The sequence below is a fragment of the Anas platyrhynchos genome, chromosome 3 (genome assembly GCF_047663525.1).
Source record: "Anas platyrhynchos isolate ZD024472 breed Pekin duck chromosome 3, IASCAAS_PekinDuck_T2T, whole genome shotgun sequence".
In the NCBI taxonomy this organism is placed as follows: Eukaryota; Metazoa; Chordata; class Aves; order Anseriformes; family Anatidae; genus Anas; species Anas platyrhynchos.
This window is the reverse complement of record NC_092589.1, coordinates 42,252,802-42,271,014: the sequence shown is the minus strand read 5'-3', so window position 1 is coordinate 42,271,014 and position 18,213 is coordinate 42,252,802. Positions and strand designations below refer to the sequence as shown.

At 43.3% G+C, this 18,213-nt stretch overlaps 1 long non-coding RNA gene across 2 annotated transcripts in view; it reads left to right on the top strand.

The window, feature by feature from the left end:
• Positions 1-259: 259 nt before the first annotated feature.
• The window catches only part of LOC140002150 (uncharacterized), a 56,898-nt gene continuing 38,944 nt past the window's right edge, over positions 260-18,213 (top strand). For both annotated transcript variants that reach the window (XR_011808252.1, XR_011808251.1), the window contains exon 1: positions 260-368. This is a non-coding gene — a long non-coding RNA (uncharacterized lncRNA). The remainder of the gene's footprint in view (positions 369-18,213) is intronic.

The window sequence follows — 18,213 nt, the reverse complement described above, 5'->3', positions numbered from 1 at the left end:
AGATCATCTCTATAATTTTGCATTTTCTATCATGGTCATTAGTATGCAAGGCCTTCAAACCCTTACTGTGAAACAAGTGCTGCACACCACAAACATATAAGTAAAATCCCCCTTTTCCCTTTCATTTCCTCTCTGTTTCAGAGAAAGATTCAGAAAAACCATGAATATAGCAGGTGGAGGACATCACATTCATCATCAACCCCACCTGTTCTGCTTCTCCCTTGAATCAACACTTCCCACACACCCCATATTACAAATAGGAGTGATACGGTTAGCAAGGTGGGAGTGTAGTTGTTCTGTGCTTGGAGATGATGGCCAGTTCCTGCTGATCAGGTTTTTTGAAATCAGCCACTGGGCATTAGCAAAAAGTGAGTAACCCTGAACAAAAACACAGGAGAAGTGTGAAAAAAGTCAGGAGATGGAAGATGGGGCTGTTCTTGAGTAATAATTGTTTGCTTGAGGAGGGTTAGAGTCAGTTTTTGTTATCTTTTGTCTGTTTTGATATCTGAAAATGACTATTTTCATTGGATGTCTGAAGTTGATTACAAGTAGAAAATTGGGTAAAGTAATTTGTGTATTGCTATTCATGCTTTGTAATGTGCTATTTTAAATAATTAATTGTGATGTTTATAAGCACATAAAATTATGAATAGTGTGGAGATTAATTAGGAAAAGAGATTCAAATTAATTAAAAAAAAAACAGCTGTGATTTGAGACTTCTAGATTTTTGTCTACCAAACTAAAAGAAGAATTTGTTTAATTCTTTTTCCCATGCATGACCAATAAAATACTGCTGTTCTTTATGGTCTGTGGGGACAGATATTTATTTACTTTAGCTTACCCCCTGACACTACTAACTTCTTATGTAAAAGGCTTTAAAAACAGTGATGTTGGTTTGTTCTGCTTGGGCTGACATGTTGGCATGCTCTGCTGGATAACAGGGTGAATCCCTCTTAGATGAAGGTGAATATACTCTCATCTCTGTTTAACCTTGAATAATTTTTTTGCTTTAATAAAAATATGCTTTTAAAGAGAGCAGGACAGGCTTAATAGAGATAGGCATATGTTGGTATTTCTGTGAGGAATATTAAGGAAGCTTAATGTGAATTGGCAGAAATGTGACTTCATGGATGCTGCATTCTAATACAAATATCTTAGTCCTATCTTGCACCTGGAAATTAACTCTCTTAATGTATAAAATTTTTGGTGGCTTATTTCTCTGTTATAGAATGAAAATCAATGCTGTTTTCAGGCATTAAAAATTGACACAGAGAGATATTCCTCCTCAGCATATATTCATGGAAGTTGCAAAATGGTTCTACTCAAAGACTAGCTCTGTAATGCCTGAACTCAGGCATTGTCTTTATGTCTTTATGATGCTGACAGGAACGTTTTTTCTTTCCTGCCATTTGCATTTGCAGATCATATTTGCAGCCTGTTGGAGATGTTCAGGAAGGAGGGGCGGGCACAGAGTTTGGCTGGGAGCAAGCATGGCATGGCCATGTTCAATCTCTTTGGTCAGAAATTCCTCATCACTTTCTTTTTAAGTGTCTTAGCATTGACAGATTGATGTTTTATCTACATTTAAATTAGATTAGATCATTAGAATTAGAATAATACACTTCACTGATTTAATTTTGGGCCTCTGCTTTCAAGATGAAAATGATTTTCCTGGCAAATATATTGTAGGAGCTTGTAATTTGGCAAAGAATTACATACTGTCTTTGCTCCCATCGCAGAAAGGCAGAAAACAGACCTCTGTATTAACCTCACTTGTTCTCAAATAAAGTCTTTACTGATGGAGGGTGGGAGATTGAAATAAAAGAATAAAACTACAAGTAAATGCTGCTTATAAACAGTCTGGTCATGGCAATTATTGATTGTTTTATGTGATAATCAGTAGAAATATAACAATTCACGCTAGTGTTAAGCTTGACCCTACATTTCATAGTTCTGTGTCTATTTTGAAAGTGCTTTTTCAACTGTATACATTTAAACGCTTTTCAAATGAATAAATGCTAGGCATTCTGCACTTGAACCATACTAAGCTATTACGGGTGCACCTTCAAAGAAAGACAAATGTTTACAGACTGTGGCCTGCTGAAGATCTTCAACAATTTAAAAGTGAGCTCCATTCAAAAGCCTGAGCATATTTTTGAATAAAGGAATACACTTTATTACCAGTGACTCTATAACCAATTCTTCTTCTATGCCATTTGACTCTTACAAATAACCAAAAATTATCTCAGTTGTTATCTATTAAATTATAAGCAAATATATAAATAAATAGATGCATGTTTTAAGTGATTGCTTCTTTGGAATAATTTATAATGGAAATTATTAGGCAATCCAGTGACTAATCACATAACTTACTATTTCTGGGTCCTATGATATGGCTGTCATTTAGAAGGGAGATATTAGGATAATTGACTTGTGAATACAGTATTTCCCACAGTCATCTTGTTATGTCATATAAAACTGCCACAGGGGTATTTTGGACTTCGTGGGGACTTTGTGGTCAACAGAGTCTTCTGCCTTCATCAATGCCCTTTCCTGCTCCTGAGCACTGCTGTCCTCTGGAGCAGAGATGATGGTCCAGAGGACCCGGACCATAACAAGACAGGAACCTTCAAAGGACCTGTCCTAATGGCAAAGCACAAGAAGAATTGAGGAAGCATTAGTGTTTAGAAATAAATGCTTTAATCACAGCTTGTGTAACATGGTTTTTGTTAAGTGGAATGTTAAAGCAGCCAGACTGGCTGCAGGACAGGGGAGCTGCTATGCAGGACCCAGATTCCTCAAGCTGACTACTACTCTGGGGGTTGATGTAATGCTCCTTTGAAGAACTCTGAAGTTTTGCTGGTCTTGAGAATAGTTCTTTAGTTTCTATATTTTTTGCTAGTTCTTCTATCAGATGTTGGAAATAATTTGTTATTCATGACAAGTTTGGTGTTCTTTGTTTTGAGGATTTTCTGTTTTTTCATTAGTTAAAACAGTTTAGATCATTAGATCAAAGTCTGAATGGAGGTAGAAACATTATTTGGAGGCCAGATATTTACTCGATCATTACTGCTTTTGTGTTAGTCTAACAGTTGTTAATATACTTATCTTAATGTTTGTTTGTTTGTTTTTATCTGGCTAAATAACTGGGTATTTCAAAAGTTTTCAACAGAAGTACTTATTCTTTCTTGGACTATTTTCTAATCGAAAATGTTATAGTCTTGGGAAGTAACTGTGCCTATGTACATATGTAATTATGTTAAAATACTGCATTAGAGCAAGATTTTTGCGTGCTATGCCAACCCCGTCGCTTTACTTTTCTACTAAATAAGGCTAAACGAGCTCTCCATGATAGCCTCAAATTTATCATTAATGCTGTCATTTCTAAGGCCACTGCTCATTTCTATTGTATATGCTGTGCTGTTCTGTGTTGCATGTCAGTGTTTGATTTACTTTAAGCTAATCACTAAATTATTAATTGTAGTTATGAGTGACCAAATATGTGAACTATTGTCATTAACTGAGCTGTAGCCCTTTTCCTTATAAAACTTTTCCTACCTCCCTTTACCAGAATCAGCATTCAGTTTGTATATGGGGCAAAGAAGAAATCAAAGCTTCCCTTGCACTCTGGGTCCGTTTCCTCTAGTCTGTTTATCAGGTTGGTAACAACTTAAAGAATGTCAAATGTAATGTAAAACAAATAGTCTTAGCCTCAGGAATACAAGGACAGAAATGGATCATTTTACAGATTACTCCTCTCTAATTTGCAAAAACCATAATGCTCACAGTCTAATGAAAGTAAAGCTTTAAGTGGTTGTGAAATGATCCATGAACTCCAGGCACTTTCCAGCCAGCTGACACCTGTAAATTTTAGTCCTTGTGCAGTGTAATCCATCACTATATATAATCCTAAACCTGACAGTTTTTGCCTCCATGGCAGATGTGCTCCTTTCTCTACTGTGAGCATTGCGTACTGATGCCAAGTGCAAGCCAGTGCAAACAAGTTGCATACAAGTTTTGTAGTGTCTTGCTTCAATCATATTTGTTCTTGGGTTGCTATGTGGAGAACAGCACAGCTGTGATGTTATCACTGTATTGAAGCAATAGGGTTATGCATGATGAGGGCTTGTGAAGCAATTTGCTATTGGTCTGGTTGTGCCTTATTTTTGCCTCTTGGGCATCTAAGATAAATGTCTGCTATTGAATTTGCAATGTTTTTCTCTAGTATGCAGAATATTACTTGTTTTCTGATAGTACATAGATACTGAGTCACAGACCAAGGTGGGATGTTAGACTTGCAGATCTGTAAGATAGAAAAGGGCTTACTGTCCTTGTTTTATAGAAGTAAGATCAAAGTATGCTCACCTAAATCCTCTTCTCAAAAATAAACCAGGCCTGTAGGTCCCTAATTTTCAACAGTATTGGTGTTCCTGGTGAAAATTCTGCCCTATAGATGACTTGGGCATCCTTTCACACTTGCTGTTTACAAATGCCTGAATCCCCAAAGCACAACACTTCTGCAGAAACAAATATTGCCTGAGTCAGGGGATCTGAGTCACCCTGTAGACCCTCAGGGTGGTACTGAGCAGATTCCCCCACTTTCACTGCTAGTAGAGCCAAGTAGCACATAGCCATTTAGCTGTGCTGTGAGTACATCTCTTCAGGAATGCTTGAAATACCTTTACCTTCAGTGGCAGTTTTCTGCAATGGGAGCAGAATAGCTTGGAATGAAGCTGCTTATGGGCCATAGGTGTTACATCATGTTTTAAATAATAGAGCAGCATCAAAAATTGGGGTACTCCCAAAAGACTGCAGGGATCTGAGTACTGGGTGTCTGGGTAACATGCACTGTTTTTTCATAGGTGGGTTTTAGATATATAACTCTAGAAGAGGACTTACAGGGTAGGATTCCAGACTGGGAGAGATGCCTGCTTGAGTAATCACCTTGAACCACTGAATTTCCTTTTCAGCCCACTGTAGCCTTGTCTGTGTCTATGAAAACTGATTGTTCAACCACTGAAACATTATCCTGTAAGGATTTTGAATGTTACTGAAATTAAACGCCTTCTGTGTGCTATGTCAAACCTATGCTGTATGATCATTCAAGTTGCTTTTTATGAATGTGGTATCCAGGCTGGCAAAAAAAAATCAGGTGGCTTGATGGTGTGTAGATTTACTCACAAAATGTGACGAAGTTCATTATTTGGTGAACATGAGTTCACTCAGAAGGGAGAGAATTTGAAGTGACAGGTGAAGATGCTTTTATATATTCTTACAGTTAGTGTTTATAACTTGTTTTCTTTTGCTATGACAGCCTTTCTTCCCCTAAATAAGGGTTTGTTAGTTTGTTTAAAAAGCCAATGGCTCTGCTAGCCACTTTTATATAACCAGCAAGAAATTACAGCAGGGACCTCAAAGTAGTGAGTGACTTCTGGAGCTAATAAGAATAGAGTAGGGTGAAATGAACTTCTGGAGGTCATCTAGGCCAGCCTACTCCATAAAGAAGAAGTAACATTAAAGTTGGATTTTATATTTAAATTATATACAATTGATTTATTATTTTGAATGTTTACTAATACATTTGTCATACATTTTATGGCATACATGTGTGTTAATTTTATATAGTATATAAATTACACTAAGTTATATGTTTATGACTCTACAAGTATGCTGTGCTTCTGCCCATTTTAAATCCATTTCCCAGTCCTCTTTTCCTGGGGCTTCCTCGTGATCTTTCAGAGCACAATCTCTGCACAGCAACCAGACGGGGGTGAAATCTTCCTGTCAACACTGCTGCAGCCTGAGCAATTGCCCAGAGATGGGTATTCAAATCTAGTTCCTTTCTCAGCCATAGTCCACATGATTATGGCATTCCTCTAAATTGTTTACAGTGCAGTGTCACAGCTTTAAGATTGTTGCTTCTCAGAGCACGAGGGAACATGTAATCTCACACAAAGGATGGCTGTTCTTGTACATCCCCCTGACTGCCCTGACTTGTGCATTTCTTAACTTAAGAGCTATGTGATCAAGAACTGTCCTGACAGATGCACTAAAGGGGCAGGATACAAACTGATGATTTCTGATGCATGCATTTCTTTAGGGTCACTGAGTCAATCTGTCCCCTGGAGGCCATCACTATTCTGTCACAAGGCTGGCTATGGGCCTCCCCCTGAGCCCTTTTCAGAGGCATGCTAGGTAAAACACTAGAGAGCAAGCTGTTAATGGAAGTGCAGCTTATGTGCTGATGTTTGATTTGCCTTTGGTCTGTAGGAAATTCCCCCTGGTTTTAGAAAGGAACTTTGCTTCTGCTGGGAGGTTTCCTAACTTCCAGCACATCTTTTAAAAGGTGGCTAATACTCTGATTTGTCAGTAATTGGTAGGTAGGTACTGTTCTGTGACCATTTACTGTGCAGGACATTTTAACTCTTCATAGCTCAGCACAAGAGGAATACTAAGACTTTGGCACTAGTAGGGTCTTTGCATAAGGAAAATATTCAACTTCTTGGTGATGCTAGGGAAGGGTATTTCAGGTTTGTGCATAGAATAAGGTAACTAATGAAACAAACTTTCACTGTCACTAGTTTGGGAGATGTTTTAGTTTTGTATATGGTCCCACTACATTTCTACTCTGAATTTTGTACTGAGGTTGAAGTCTGAACAAAGCTAGCAATCTTGAGCAAATCTTACCTTATGCATGTAGCTGTGATTTAGTGAGGTTTGTGTGAATGTTTTTGTGGAACCCAAGTATCTCTTGAGAAGTAGTTGACCCACACAAGTCATATACAACTTTCTAATGGCTGGAATTGAGCATTAATGGCTTCCTTTTGGAAAACATTACTCCTAGAACACAAGGGAATGTATCTTCCAGAATCACCTAGGGCTGATGCAGATCACTTGCTGAGTAGTAAGTGTAAATGTTCTCAATTAGAGGAATTTCTTTCCCCCACCCCTCCATTTTTTTTCCCCCTCTTCTTGGTTGGAAAACAAATGGACAAAGCATTGGTGTGAGTTTCCTCAAGCCAAAACATAGGTGGGTTCTAGAAGTAGCAATATGAGTCTGAAGTCCTGAATGTCTCTGCTAGGATCAAAACATTTGCCACAGACCTTTGGAGGGAGATGCACAATTAGAATGAGCTTTTGAGGAGGAATTCTGAAATGTGTTGTTGGGAAGCTTTTATCTTGGTTTTCACTTCACTGCTACTGAGCAACCTTGTTTTAAAACTTGTTTGCCATTAGTTGTGTTTTGAAAACAGTTGCATAGCAAGTAGAACAGCAAATGGGTTTAGCAGTGACCTGTATTAGGGATGGATTTTCACTGTAATCTCATGAGCCAGATTGAGAGGACTCTCTTGAATTCACTTCTGAATGTATTTTTTTTATTGACTGCAAGTTCTATACTGCTACTTTTTTTTTTTTTGACAACAACATAGCAAGTCACAACTTGTAGGTGATCACAGGGAGGTCTCTAAAATAGCATAACTGATTTGGAGAGCTTGTGGAAACAAGGGTAGCGCTATGTGCTTTTGTAGCTGCAGTAGAATCTATGCTGCTCCTCTAAATATTATGTAAATAAGTAGCCCTTTTGAATATTAATTTCTGCTAGAAGCTCTTGGCATTCACCAACAGGACATTTTAGGAAATGTTGCATCTTCTGGAGAATGATCATTTTCCCCATGTAGTGAAAAACTGTGCAGAACTGCAGGGAATCCGTTCTGGACTCTCCTTACAGCATTCCCCAGCTACAAACTGAGAGTCAATCCCTGGGCTCTGACTGATGAGACAGTGATTCTTGTGAGGTTTAACTGTGTAGCATTTTTTTCAGATACCTCAGGAGAAAGGGAGCAAGTACCTATGGCTGGATCTAAATCAAAAGTGAGGATGGCTTCTTTTAAACCTTTTACAGAATCACAAGAGGGATGTTTTTTTTCTATTTTCTCATAGAAGAAAATGAAAGAATGACTTACGGCTACAGAAAATTCAGTTTTCTAAGGAAAATGTCACACCTGCTTTCTCTCATGAATGATATTACCACTTCTTGAAGAATGAGAGTATTCCCTTGAGTTGCATCTAAACTTTGTAACATACTTGCAGCAAGCGAATCAACAACTCCATCAATCATATCCTTATTTAGTAGCACCCAGCCATTACAGTGCTCTTTTTCTCTTCTTTACAAGTAGCAACAATGAATTGTTGACTTGGCTTTGCTCTAGATGCTGTACAGACCAAACAGGATGTAGAATTACCACTTTTTTTTTTTTGATGAAGGCTCGTTTTCATAAATGCTCACCACTAGCTGTAATATATTTGCAGAGTGATAAGAGTGCATTAGTGTCTTCTACATCAGCTTGGCCAGTCACTTTGGCTGGTTACTCAACTGGCACAAATTACTGTATTGGAGCCAGGCAAGTTGTGCCAGCTGTGGTGATGTTCTAGCTTGGAATATGTAAATATATCCTGCAAATGCTTCATTTCAGAGAGCTGGGTGAAAGGCACGCTAATTATTTTCACTTGCTCATCATACCAGCAAGATACGAGAAATATTGTGCTCCTCGGTTCTGTGTTCAGGGTACAATTCTGATTGTACTAATGTAAACTAGATATAAATTACCATTTAAACATAATGGTCCAATTTAGGCGTGTGAAGTGACAGTACAGATCTGGTAGACTGGAAGCTATCGCCTCATGAAGATGGGTTTGGCCAAACTCAGCAAACTGCCCAAAGAAGCTCGTACAGAAAGTCTCTGGAAATAGGCACCGGAGCTGGGAAGAAGCTCAGGCTGGGAGAAGCAGACCCAGCACGCAACTGCCCCTTGCTGGTCAGCAGCTGTGCATTTTGGGGACTCATTCGTCCTTAGGAACAAAGACTGTCCTGCTAACCTTGCGCCTTAATCTCCTCATTAACAATCAGACAGTTAATGATCCTGAAATATGGGTCTAAATGGAGGTCAAGGTGTGGGACTCTGCAACTAAAAGTGACAAGGTTGCAGTGGGATTGCTCGGCACCTGGCGAGCAGTCTCTGAGGCCTTACAGAGCCGTGTGGGGCCACAGGCAGAAACGTGTGGTTTGCCAGGCAGTGAGGGAGCTGCGGGCTCCTTTATCGATCCTTCTGCTACGCCATGGGCCCCTCTGCTGCTACAGCCATCGCAGGCCTTTGCTGCTACACCCCTGGTGACCTGGACGTGCCTTTTGACCCAGGCCCTATGGCCTTGAAAAGGAGCTGGATACGTTTTTCTTCGATCCCCGAAGAACAGGATACGTAAGGCCCGAAGGCCGAGTTGCCTGACAACGTAAAGCGAGACGTTGTTCCCAGGACTAGCCCTGGAATTCTCCGGTGTTTGTAATCAAGAAAAGGGATGGCAAATGGAGACTCTTATATGATCTGAGAGAAATTAATGAAGCCGTGGAAGGTATGGGAGCACTTCAGCCAGGATTCCCAACTCCAGCTATGCTCCCCCAGTCATGGACATTACTTTTCTGATTGTACATGGGTATAGGCGCACTCGGGTTTAGTGTGTAAAAGCAAAGTTCTGTATATTTAGAAGGTTCGATGTTGGGGTGTGCGTGTTGGCAGAGCATTGACTACCCTCACACCCAGCGCTGTTTACTTGCCTTTTCTGAATATTACTAAATTCAGGTTGAGTTGAGACTTGATTTATAACAGCCCTGTCCCCCCCGTCCCTCCCCCAGCCCAATGTCCCTCCCCATACTCACCCCAGCCCCAACACCCCTCAGCCCAGACACCCCCCTGTCCCTAGCCCTATGTCCCCCCCAACAACTCCATATCCTCCCTCAAAAAATCCCTGTCCCCCCCAGCCCCATGTGTCCCTTGTCCCCCCCCCCAAACACGCCTCTGTCTCACACCAAGCCCCCCGTCCCACCCCAGCCCAATGTACCCCACCACAAATACACCCCGTCCCAACAGCCTGCCCCATGCCCCACTCACCATGCCGGGCAGATCGGCGTTATCTCAACCCCTGAGACCTTCTCTCAACCCAACCCAACCCCTGAGCCCTTCTCTCAACCCTTGAGCCCTTCGTGTCGTATTTGGGGAGGGAGAGAGCGGCTAATGTGGAACTCGACCACCTGCCCAAGTACAACCACCACACAGACACAAATTCTTATCAAGAAGATTTATTCCTTCTCCGGTTCTTCCGTCCCCTTCTGCCGCAGGAACTCACTTCAGTACCACTGTCTGGCACGGAATCACGGAGCTCCGGAGTTGGCGCCTGGCTGTTGGATGAGCCTTCTGCTGCAGTTGCACTGGAGGGGAGAACTCCTCTCCTCATGTCCTGCAGCTCCCTCAGCAGCCTGATGCACTGCTCCTTGTCTCCAAAGGCATAAATGCCATTTCCCAGAGCCAGAGGAAACTTTATTTCGGGGCACTCGTTCGGACCCAGGGACTGGGGGATGGAGGACACGTGCCCTGCTCCCGATTCTTCACTCCCATCTACAGAGCTGTCGTCCGAGGAAAGGCAGCACCCAGGACTGTCGAGTGTGACATCTGACATCAAGGAACTTGCGTAGATTGTGGTTGCATTTTCCCAAGAATCAGAGCCGTCTTCATGGTTCGTGAGGTTCCGGGCCTGTGCTGTGGGAGATGTCATCGCCTGGGGCAGTTCTGAGACGACAGGGTTGGAATTTTTTCTTTTCTCCAGCTCGAGTCCTTGCGAGAGCAGCTCACATTGCTGCCTTTGCTGCTGACACCGCTGCTCGGATTGTGTCAGCTGCGCTCGTAACGCTTGCAGCTCTTCCTCATGTGCCCTCTGTTGCTCTGCCCAAGCCTTCTGCCAATGCTTAACCTCCTCCTCTTTCTTCTGCAGCATGAGCTTTGTTTCCTCTAGCTCCGTCTCCCGTTGTTGCATTATTTTTGCCAGTTGACTCATGTTCTGAAATTCACAACTGAGATACTGCAGTACTTTTATGAGATGTTTAGCATTGCGCTGCTCTGACACTTGCAGGACTTCCTGCTTCAGAGCAGCATTTTCAGCTTCCATCTCCTTTATCCTCTCATTCTGCCTGTGGAGCTGAGAGTTTTCCTGGTCGCGTCTGGCTTTTTCATTCAGCATCTGTGCCAGATGCTCTTTGAGCTCCTCGCTCCTGTTCTTCAGCCGAGAGCGTTCCAGGTCCAGTTTCTTCTGCAGCTGAAGCTTCTCCATCGCCTCATTTTCAATCATCTGCTGGTCGACCTGCTCCGTCTTTGCAGCAGGATTTTCAGATCTTGAGGCAAGCTCTTTCAGCTGCCTGACTCTTTCCCTCAGCTTCTTGGTCAGGAGGCCCAGCTCGCTGACGTCCTTGATGAGCCTCCGTGTCTTCTTCCTGCCTTCCAGCAGGGAGCCCTCGTCCTCCAGAAGGCAGGCCTCCTCCTGAAGGAGCCTGTATCGCCTCCTCAGCTCCTGCAGGTCATTGAGCATCTTGGCTTTCTGCTCCAGAAGCCGGCCGTCTCCGCTGCTGGGGGGGCAGGGCTCTTGCTGCCCTGAGACCTGAACCCCCACATGGCGCTGGGCCGCGGCCTTGTCCCCGTTGTGGGAGGCAGGCGCCCCGCACTCGGCCTTCTTCATGATCTCTTTGTAGAAGAGCCTTCTCTGCAGGCTCAGCTTCTTCTTGAGGGCCGTTCCTCGTACGTCTTCCCCTCCAGGCCTTTCACCATCTTCGTAGCCCTCCTCTGGACACTCTCCAACAGTTTCATGTCCTTTTTATACTGTGGTGCCCAGAACTGCACACAGTACTCGAGCTGAGGCAGCACCAGCGCAGAGTATAACGGGACAATCACCTCCCTCGACCTACTAGCGATGCCGTGCTTGATGCACCCCAGGACACGGTTGTCCCTCCTGGCTGCCAAGGCACACTGCTGGCTCATATTCAACTTGCTGTCTACCACGACCCCCAGATCCCTCTCTTCTAGGCTGCTCTCCAGCGTCTCATCGCCCAGTCTGTACGTGCAGCCAGGGTTTCCCCGTCCCAGGTGCAGGACCCGGCACTTGCTCTTGTTGAACTTCATGCGGTTGGTGATCGCCCAGCTCTCCAACCTATCCAGATCCCTCTGCAAGGCCTTTCCACCCTCAACAGAGTCCACAACTCCTCCAAGTTTGGTGTCATCAGCAAACTTGCTCAAAATACCTTCTATTCCTTCATCCAGATCGTTTATAAAAATATTGAAAAGTACCGGCCCTAAAATGGAGCCTTGAGGGACCCCACTGGTGACCGCCCGCCAGCCTGACGCAGCCCCATTTACCATAACCCTTTGGGCCCTGCCCGTTAGCCAATTGCTCACCCATCGTATGATGTTTTTATTTAGCTGTATGCTGGACATTTTGTCCAGTAGGATCCTATGGGAAACCGTGTCAAAAGCCTTGCTGAAGTCCAAAAAAAACACATCAGCTGGTTTCCCTTGGTCCACCATACGGGTGATCTTATCATAAAAGGAAATCAGGTTAGTTAGGCAGGACCTACCCTTCACAAACCCATGCTGGATGGGACCGATGACTGCTTTGTCCCCCAGGTGCGCCTCAATAAGTTCGAGAACCATCTTCTCCATGATTTTACCAGGCACTGACGTGAGACTGACAGGCCTGTAATTGCTAGGGTCTTCTTTCTGACCATTCTTGAAAATCGGCACAATATTTGCCAGCTTCCAGTCTACCGGGACCTCTCCAGATTCCCAGGATCGTTGAAAAATAATTGAGAGAGGTTCCGCGATGACGTCCGCCAGCTCTTTCAGCACCCGGGGATGAATTCCATCCGGACCCATGGACTTGTAGGGATCCAGGTGGAGTAGCAAATCCCGCACACGTTCAGGGGCGGTTGGGAGTTTGTCATCCCCACCGTCCCGGTCCTCCAGCTCGGGGCACCCTGGGTCCCGAAGCCCATCATCGGCATTGAAGACAGAGGCAAAGAAGGCGTTAAGCGTCTCTGCTTTGCCTATGTCATTGTCTGTGAGGAGTCCTTCCCTATCAAGGAGCGGCCCTATGTATTCTTTAGTTCTCCTTTTTCCATTCACATATCTAAAAAACCCTTTTTATTTTCTCTCACAGACACAGCCAGCTTCAACTCCAGGTGTGCTTTAGCCACACGAATTTTCTCCCTACAAACACGAACAGCATCCCTGTATTCTTTCCATGACACCCGGCCCTCCTTCCAGTAGCGAAACACTCTCTGTTTCCACCTAATCTCCATCAGAATGTTCCTGGTCAGCCACGCCGGCCTCCTGCCCCGCCTGCCTGACTTGCGATATTTAGGAATTGCCTGATCTTGTGCTTCTAGGAGGCATCGCTTAAAGAATGACCAGCACTGCTGGACATCGAGGCCTTCAAGAGCAGCTTCCCAGGGGACCTTGCTGACTAGTTCCCTGAGCAGCCTGAAGTCCTCTTTCCCCATATCTAGGGATGAGGTTTTGGTGGCACTTGTCCTTCTGTCACCGTAAATTTTGAACTCAACCACTTCATGGTCGCTATGACAGAGGCGGCCACCAATCACCACATCTCCCACCAGACCCTCTCTGTTTTCTAGCAACAGGTCTAGGAGGGCACCTTTCCTAGTTGGCTCCGTTAGCACCTGCACCAAGAAGTTATCGTCTAGGTGCTTCATGAACCTCCTGGACTTGCTCGTGTCAGCCGTGTGGCACTCCCAGTTTACATCTGGCAGGTTGAAGTCCCCCATAAGGACAAGGGGAGTTAATCTCGAGGCCTCTCTTAGTTCTGTAAAGAATAAGTTATCGGCGCTATCGTCCTGGCCAGGCAGTCTGTAATAGACTCCCACAACAACATCCCCTTTATTCGTTCGTCCCTTGATCCTTACCCAGAGGCTCTCAACTTTGCCATCGCCAACCTGAAGTTCCACACAGTCCAGCCCCTGCTTCACATACATCGCCACCCCACCACCTCGCCTACCCTGCCTGTCTATTTGCTGGCAAGTAGAGGTGAGACTGTAAATGTTATGACACAGGTAATCATAGAATCACAGAATAGTTTTGGTTGGAAGGGACCATAAAGACCATCTAGTTCCAACCCTCTGACATGGGAATGGGACACCTCCCACGAGACCAAGCTGCCCAAAGCCCCATCCAGCCTGGCCTTGAGCACATCCAGGGTTGGGGCATCCACAGCTTCTCTGGGTAGCCTGTGCCAGTGCCTCACCATTCTCTGTGTAAAGAATTTCTTCCTTATATCTAGTCTGAATTAGTTCAGAACTTGAACATTAGTTCAGAATTTGAACATTAGTTCAAAGCCTTAACTCCTTGTCTTATCACTCCACTCCCTGACCAAGAGTCCATCCCCAGCTGTCCTGCAGGCCCCCTCAATTAGTGGAAGGCCACTGTACAGTCTCCCCAGAGCCTTCTGTTCTCCAGACTGAAGAACCCTAGCTCCTTCAGCCTGTCTTCATAGGAGAGGTGCTCCAGCCCTCTGATTACCCTTGTGGCCTCCTCTGGACTCATTTTAATAAACACATGTCCTTCTGGCAAAGGCCCCAGATCTGAATGCAGGGCTCCAGGTGGGTTCTCATGAGAGCAATGAATGTTTCAAAACAAAATTGTGCTACCCACTATGAAAAATAGAGAATAGAGCTTGCTTTATACAAGATCACCTGCCCTTTCAGAAATCATTGGTTTATTGTAATGGTTTTAATATATTCTATATGTAAGGAGAGAAGAAATGTTAAAAAGTAAATGTTTATAGGAATGTTTTTTCACATCTTGGCATTTCTTTTATGATAGCTTATGAGAAACAGTTATGTTTCTTTAAGAATTGATAGAGCTGGAGAATTTGTGGTGTCTGAAAGGAAAAAGGGGGCACTGAGGTCAAGTCAGAGGAAAGTTTTTACCTAGGCAAATGTACCCTCTTTGGACCTTTGGCCTGCTACAACCCTGCAGCCTCTCAAATATGCTCTGCTGTGCCCTGGAGAAGGTGCATCCTCTTTTAGCACAGCCCACGTAGCCATGCAGCTCTGCTTAGATTCCTTTAAAAGTAAAAATGAATGACATGAATGTTATGAGGGCCTATTACAAAATAGGTAAGAGTGTCTGCTGTCTTTGAGCAAACAGACACTCATAATGTCCTGCTCCAAAGTTGTAATTCTTGTGGGATGACAAATTGTCATCCTCCACCAAAAGGCGAACAGATAATTAGTGTTCAGATTGCCTAAATCTTAACAAGTTATTTTTTCAAGTGATGACCACTTGCTAATCCCAGCTTCATTTCTGAGCCTCTGAGTGGCTGGTGCTTTTTGAAAATCAAGAGACTGCATCAACTTAATTTTCTGTTTACATAGCTCCTGGCATCTTCAAACTCCTCAGATATCGTGACTTTCCAGATAGCTGTGCTGATTCTTTGATATACCATTTAACATACATCCACAATTTCTGTTCTTATGGTTCAAACCACTTAACACAATAGAAAGGACAGTGTGGGTTGGGTTTTGTTTGTTTTCATCTGGCTTTTTAAAACTCTGTACCATTTTCCATCTGTTTTTGTACCTGGGCAGTTTAAATAAGAAATCATACACTGCACCTACTACTTAAGCTATTTCATGCTTCATTTCCTTCTGAGCTCTTGGATAAATACCCTCTGGTCCTGATGAACCTATTTTATGGTCTCTTCTGAAGTTCAGTTGAATACAGAACCTTTGAGGTAGTTTCCATTAAAACAAAAATGTGTATGTGTCAGTGGAAGCTTTTGGTGGGAAAATTTTCTAAACTCTTCCATGCTTATTATGCATAAAAATTAATTTAATTTATCTGCTCTGGCTTTATCTTCTCTGAATAACTCTTCTGTGTCTGGACCACTTATTCTACAGGCTCACTGGCAGACTTCTGGTTTTTGATGGTTTTGTAAAGTGACTTATTACCCTTTATGCATTCTCTAAGTTGTTCCTTAAACTATTTTGGCCTGCCTTGCTATGTTTTTACATCTAACTGGCCAGAATTCACTCTAATTCATTTTCCCCATTTGAACGTGATGTCAGCTTCATAAAGGTCACCTTTTCACTTCTGAAACCTCATCTAAAACACATGCTGTTGATCAAAGCAAAGATGCTGTAAGTTAAATGTGAAGCCACTGCTGGTCAGTGAAAATTGTTGTATTGGTGAAAAACCCAGACAGAATGGGAAAGCTGTTGAGTGGTCAGTAATTAAGGAGCTTCCATAGGGCTTAGAAAGTACTTTAGAATCTTTTGTCAGCTCTTGCCTGGAGACGTGAAAATGCTGCTGTTGCTTGTTGCCCTCAATAGAGTGGTGGTGGGGGATTTCTAAATGAGCAGAATTACACCCCTGTTCTTCAACATTTCCTCTTAATGGACTAAACAGAAACCCCTTGAACCTGGGTGAAAAAGGAAAATATTAAAACTGAGTGATATTAATACCATTAATACCCAAGCCCTGAGGGGAAGAACCTGGAGGCGTTGGTGGATGAGAAACTGAACGTGAGCCAGCAATATGCGCTTGCAGCCCAAAAATCCAACTGTGTCCTGGGCTGCATCAAAAGCAGCGTGGCCAGCAGGTCAAGGGAAGTGATTCTCCCCTTCTGCCCTGCTTTTGTGAGACCCCACCTGCAGTCCTGTGTTCAGATCTGGGGCCCCCAACACAAGAAGGGCATGGAAGTATTAGAACAAGTCCAGAGGAGGACCACAAAGATGATCAAGAGGTTGGAGCACCTCTCCTATGAAGAAAAGGCTGAGGAAGTTGGGGTTCTTCAGCCCAGAGAAGAGAAGGCTCTGGAGAGACTACAGAAAAGCTGGGGAGCGACTCTTTGTCAGGGGGTGGAGTGATAGGACAAGGAGTGATGGATTTGAACTGAAAGAGGGGAGATTAAGACTAGATACAAGGAGAAAATTCTTTACTAGGAGGGTGGTGAGGCACTGGAACAGGTTTCCCAGAGCAGCTGTATATGCCCCATCCCTGGAAGTGTTCAAGACCAGACTTGATGGGGCTTTGGGCAATCTGGTCTAGTGTGAGGTGTCCCTGACTATGGCACGGGTGCTGGAATTTGATGATCTTTAAGGTCCCTTCTGACCCAATCCATTCTGTGAGATTGCTGTAACAACCAGCCAAGTATTTCAGCAAACAATTTCTGTGAACATCAACTGATATGAAAATATCCTATAGCTGTGCTGCATACCGGGGTTTTGTTTTTTCACTTCTGACATCCTACACTATAGCAGTTTAGGGTTGCCCAGTGAAATGAGCTTTAATGTATTAGGTGTGATGGGATTTGCATGTATTTGAGAAACCCCTTACTGTAGTGCTTGGATTATAATTATGTTAGGTGAATCTTCTCCAATTGCTTGCTTTTATCATTTGAAAACTAGCACAGACTTTTAACCTACTTTCAGTTGTAGTCCATAAAACTTCCTGGAATTGCAGAAGTGGCATAAGGTGGTATCTCCAAGCTCTACTGTCATATAAAGGGCTGTAGAGTTACATTAATTGGTCTCCACGCCACTACTGTGGAGCCATTCATTTTATAACTCTATTCCTCACAGCTCCTTGTAGTATAATAGGTATGGTGTAGTATGAGTTGTTTTTAACACTTTTAAAAAGTTAGCATCTTAAAGCAGAATATACTGTTCATTGGCTTGGTAGTGAGAAGAAAAATGCAATATAAAAAAAGCTATTGGGCAGCTGGTGGTACAAAAGGATTTTTTTGTTCTTGTTATAACTATTGTTTGGACCTAGTTTTCCACTAAGTATGTGGTGTCAAGTCCTCCATTTGTAGGAGAGAAGGTGTCAGCCATTTCGGAGCAGTGGAAGGAGTTGGGGACACTTCGTGTGGGTTGGTACCTCTGCAAACCTGTTGTGTGACAGCTGTGTGTTTATTGAAATAACAGAATTCAGTGTGAGACCCTATGGAAGGATAAAGTGATAGTTACTTTAAGCGAAATTGATTTAACTCCGTTGAACTCAGATCTCATCCACTGCCAAGACACATGCCTACATGGTTTTACCATGACAAGGAGTGTTGGCAATGGAGTCTTTACCGGTCCTCTCACTATACTTTTTTTTGTATGTGTGACATTGACAGCAGTCAACTGGATTTTGAAGGTTTGCTTTATGCCCTCTAGATTTGGATGCTGTTCAGATTTCTTTCATGTCATCATTTTGCTGCAGCTTTAAGTCTTGGGCAATGTTTGGGTTGCACAGTTCTTTACCTTACCTGTTCTTCATCTTTTTGTCACCTAATCAGGAGGTTGACTCCAAACAACTATTCTTCCTGCCTGGAACT